The following is a 4,889-nucleotide window of genomic DNA, read 5'->3' on the forward strand; positions in this document are numbered from 1 at the left end:
GCTGTTGGTTACTGCAGGAGTGGCCGGCAGAGAAGCGGGCTGGTGGGGTGCAAGCAGCGATGCCCGTGGTAACAATAGCTGTCTTGGGCCACGGGGAGCCTACTGTGCACCCCTGAAGCCTCTGGGCACTTGGCGGGATGGGGGAAATGCTGCTCTAGTGCCCACTTTGGGTAAGCATTGCTGGAAACTTCGTCCGGTTCCACCCATCCATCCACCCATCCATCCATCCACCCATCAACCACCCACCCCTCCACCCATCCATCTATCCATCCATCTTATCCATCCATCCATCCATCCATCTATCCATCCATCTATCCATCCATCCACCCATCGACCCACCCACTCACCCATCCATCCATCCATCCATCCACCCATTCATCTATCCATCCATCCATCCATCCATCCATCCATCCATCCATCCATCTATCCATCCACCCACCTGTCCATCCATCCATCCATCCATCCATCCATCCATCCATCCATCCATCCACCCACCCATCCATCCATCCACCCACCCACCCACCCATCCACACATCCACACATCTACCCACTTGCTCATTCACTCAACACATATTTACTGCAGTCTGCTCTGTCCCCAGCTGGGGACTCAGTGACTAACCAGACAAGTCCCAGGCCTCAAAGGCAGTATTTCACAGGCTGCCCGTGCTAAGGAGCGGCTCTGTCTCTTGTGTATTTATTCGGGGACTTTATAGGAGAGAGATTCATACACAGTGAATTCTCCCTGGCCACAGTAGGGACAGAGGGGGCTGTGCCCAGGAGGCAGCCAGCCTTGGGCTTCAGGACCCCCCTCTGGGTGCAGGCTGGGTGGTGCTGTGGGGTGAGGAGTGCCTGTCCCCCACCTTGTCCAGCTGACCTTCCCCGGTGTCTCTTCCTTAGAGCTGGGCTGGCCCCTCTCCCAGCACCCCCAGCCCCGGCCTGAGAGCTTGGCTGCCCCCGCCTCCCTATTCCCACTGAATGGCTGGAGGAGGGTTTGCTAAGTGGAAAACAATTACGAAATTAAAGTGAGGGAACAAAAGTGAATGGCCGAGGAGCTGGCTGGGCAGCAGCTGAATGGTGCTGGGGACTTGTTAGCGGGGTCTGCTGAGGGTGTGTGACCATGGAGGCAGCTGGACACCAATGCCATTCATGCCTGATGGCCTTAGCTGGAGGGAAAAGAAATGCAAGCGACTTGCCAAGCGACCTCTCACCTGGCTATTCCCATGAGGCTGCTGTCTGAGCTTCTGTCCCAGCTGGAGGCCAGGCCTTGGTCCACAGGAAGCCCTTTGCGGAGAGGGCTTGTGGGTTTGGCTGGGCTGAGGCAGGGGAGAACGTGCCGGAGCTTTGGAGTGGTGGAGCTGGGGAACAGTGCGGAGCAAGACGCAGTCTACAGGGGACGCCTGTGTGGGAACCATGCATAACAAACCGCTTCCCAACGCCCAGCTCCCTGCAAATTGGCTTTCCGAGTGGCAGCCCCTCAACACTTGTAAAATCTTTTTTCTCAAGATGGATTTCGGTGAAATGGTTACAGCTCTTCAAGCGCTCGCTCGGTGGAGGTGCATTAATTGGCCGATGGCTACTGGGAGGGCGATGAGCCAGGCATGCACCAGAGGCTTCATGGAGTGTTCCAAAGCTGTTCGGCATGAGGCTGCCTGTCTCCTCCACCACCCCAGGAATTTCGAAAGACCTGGATTGAATCAGACCCCTGGTAATGCTGATGTACCTCCTGCACAGGGGATGAGGTACTGGGGATGCCACCCTGGGTGGTGCTCTTAGGACCTCTCAGGCCCACTGTGGCTGGTGCCCTCTGGTTTGCATTTATGGACAATAAAACAGTTGTAGATTTAGGTGAAAGATGAGAATTTTGGGGTTTCTTCCCAGTGCTCAAAGTACACCAGGAACACACAAAGCAAAGTGAGTAAGGCTATCCATTCTCCCCTGAACTTGCTGCCTGTCTTGCTAGAAGCGCGGGAAGTGTGTGTGTGGGGGTCCTCTTCTGTCCTCCCCACCATAGGAAACATCTCTCTTTACTTGGAGGAAGGAGAGCTGGTTGCCGGATTTCATGGAAGGGGAACCTGCTTGAAGAAAAATCAGCATTTTGGATACAAGTTCTGGACTTGGAAAATAAAAAGAAAATCCAGACCAAAGCACAGTCATCTTTTACCACAGTGCCCCTGCTTGTCTGACCCCAACCTCATGAACTGAGCATAAGTGAGGCAGAGGAAATTAATCGGCCAGGCAAAGACTTTTAACCAGTAAATATTACGCACAGAAAAAATACAATTAGTGGAGGTTAGTGGATGCTTTTCAAGTCACTTGGACTGTAGCTAAGGGTGGAATTTCTGTGTCATCCCTTGATTGTCTGTCAAAGTCTTTAAAGTGACAATGTGACATCTCCACCACAGCCCCTCTCTTGCAAGGAGCAAAAAAGGGTCTTTGCAGGCACCCCCTCTTTCATTCTTTTGCTCCCCTAGATCTTTCCATGTGACAGTGGTACTTTGTCTGCCTGTGGCTCTGGAGCAGAGGACCAGGGAGACAGGGCTCTCCAGCTGCTGGGACCCAGGAGTTGTGTTGTGTACCTACTGGTCAAAGGTGCTGGCCCTTCAGGTGAGACCCAGGCCTGCTGGTGGGGCCTTTCTTCTGGTCCTCCCCCTCTAAGGGCAGAGGCATCTTATGCCAACCCTCAGGGAAAGGAGGCTGTTCCCTGTAGCTGTGGCTCCCGTGTCGGACTGTCCCACACTGTGTCATCGCCACCCCACATCCCCTCCAGACTGCTACTGGAATTGTTTGTTTCTGAAGAGGTGAAAAAAAGTGTAAAAACAAACAAACAAACAAACAAAAAAAAAGGAAAAGGAGAAAAAAATAAAGAAGCCCCTCATTGCGGCAGGTATCAGATGAAAGTTAGGGGTTCCTCATTCATGAAATTCACTATTCTGTCACTCATGACCTGACTAGTCTGCAGGCAACACAAATATTTTACTTTCTTTGGACATTTTGCCTCCAGCGAGATGAGATTTAGTTATGCTCTATTTCTACTTAAAATACCTATGGCTGTTTCATAATACAGCCTTGCCCCATGGAGATAGCGTGTATTAATTTTGAGCTCAGAGTGGCTTGCCGTGTCTCCTGGTCCTTCTACGCCTTTGTGCGAATTGCTGTTTGGAGGGTTTTCTTAGATATGAGCTCGGGCAGTCTGATGGCAGAACCTGATCACTCGTCACGAACGAAGTGGCTAAAAAAATAAAAATAAAAAAATTCTCTCCTCTGGTGGATTGTGAGCCTCACAGAGTTCAGAGCCAGGCATGAGTAGGCCCCCTTCCACCACCTGCATCTACACCTGAGAGTTTATTTCTGCCGTGTAACTTGACTGTGGCACACAGGAAGACACCGCTGGCCTCACTCAGGCTAATCTCTGCACTTTCGGGAGAAAATGATGGCGCTTTCGATCCCTCACAGTCGTTGGCTCCATTTCATTCTTTTGCATTTTCCATGTGGCGCTGCAGCCTGCGAGGTGACAGAGTAGATTGCACAGGCTACCTGAGAAACATGAGCCCCTCCGGCATCCTGCCTCCTCCTTCCTAACGCAGCCCTTCCTGGTGCTTCAGGGCACGGGAAAAGGACGATGTTCCCGCCCCTCCCTGCTTGCAGGGACGGTGAGGATAGGGACTGGGCAGAGGAGTTTTGCTTTTGTAAGTCTGTTATTCAGGGATATTAGTTAATTAACCATCCTTTGGTGGCTTAATCTTTAATTGTGGATTCCCTCTGAACGCAAAAAGCATACACTTGAGCAGATCATAAACGTGGCCATGGTCCAAAAGGCAGCCCAAAGGGTAGCTCTGCCCTCGAGCCGCACTGATATGCCCCCTGACATCTGCTTCACAGGCTTCCACGGGGGCTAGAAGTCCACGGTGACTTTCTTTGCAAGTTGAACTTACATGCTGAGCTACCTGGACCATCTTGCCTGTCCCCAGCCCTGAGGCTGTTGAGTGAGAGCCACGGGTGAGCGGGTGAGCGGGTGAGCGGGGAGGGGTGAGCGGGGAGGGACGTGGGCTGCAGACTTCGTGCACCGTTGCCTCTCACTCCCTTTCGAGCCGGGCAAGTCTGCGTGCGTGGCTGCGCTGGATCCGAGCTGCTTGCCCTTCCAACTCGGCAGATGCTCGCGTCTCCGCCAGCTTTATTTTGAAAACTAGGACATAGCACTTTGCAGAAGAAAATCAGTCCACTCACTATTATTTATGTGATTGCTGGTCTGTTAGATGGATATAGAAAACGCCAAGAATTATTATAATGCATGGAGCTGGGCTCGGGTGTGCGCACACAGTTCTCTGCCCGAGCTCTCGGGCTTTTCTGCACCTCCTGCCGCCCTCTCTGCAGTGGAAGGAGAGCGTATTCAGAATTTGAAGGCAAGCCGGGTGTACCGATTGCATTCGGATCTAAAATTAAGGGAATAAGTGAGCAGCTATTTGTGGCAGACAGGACATGAGCCAGTAAGGAGCATTCCTCATCATTCTGAAATAAAAGTACGTAATTGGAAAGTGAAGCTACAGCAACTGCGGGGAGGGGCACTGAGGAAGTAGAAAGTGTAATTTAAAATCGTGTAGTCATAATTCAAAATGGGCTGAGCTAAAAGGTTTTTAAGTGGCGATGCTTTAAAGTCACTTGCGGTTGAGGCTTTCTCAAGGAATATGGGCTAATTTTCACTGTATTTGTGGAATCCTGCAGCTACTCAGTTCATCAGCTCATTCAATGGAGCCACTAATTCCAGCTGCCGGCCAGAATTTTCTGTCTGGAAGCCCCCTGTGTCTTCAGAGGGAGGTCAGGTGGAAAACCCCATCACTTCAGGACAAGCGGGGACTGGGTTAGATGTTGCTTTTCTCCTTTGAGCTGTTTGC

General features: G+C 51.8%; 1 protein-coding gene across 1 annotated transcript in view; it reads left to right on the forward strand.

The window, feature by feature from the left end:
* The first annotated feature begins 4,225 nt into the window (after positions 1-4,225).
* Mpped1 (metallophosphoesterase domain containing 1) overlaps positions 4,226-4,889 on the forward strand; it is a 64,852-nt gene continuing 64,188 nt past the window's right edge. The window contains exon 1 of the mRNA XM_004642389.1: positions 4,226-4,484. The gene's annotated coding sequence lies outside the window, so the exon portion shown is untranslated. The remainder of the gene's footprint in view (positions 4,485-4,889) is intronic.

Source organism: Octodon degus, unplaced genomic scaffold, assembly GCF_000260255.1.
Source record: "Octodon degus isolate 3935 unplaced genomic scaffold, OctDeg1.0 scaffold00153, whole genome shotgun sequence".
Taxonomy (NCBI): domain Eukaryota; kingdom Metazoa; phylum Chordata; class Mammalia; order Rodentia; family Octodontidae; genus Octodon; species Octodon degus.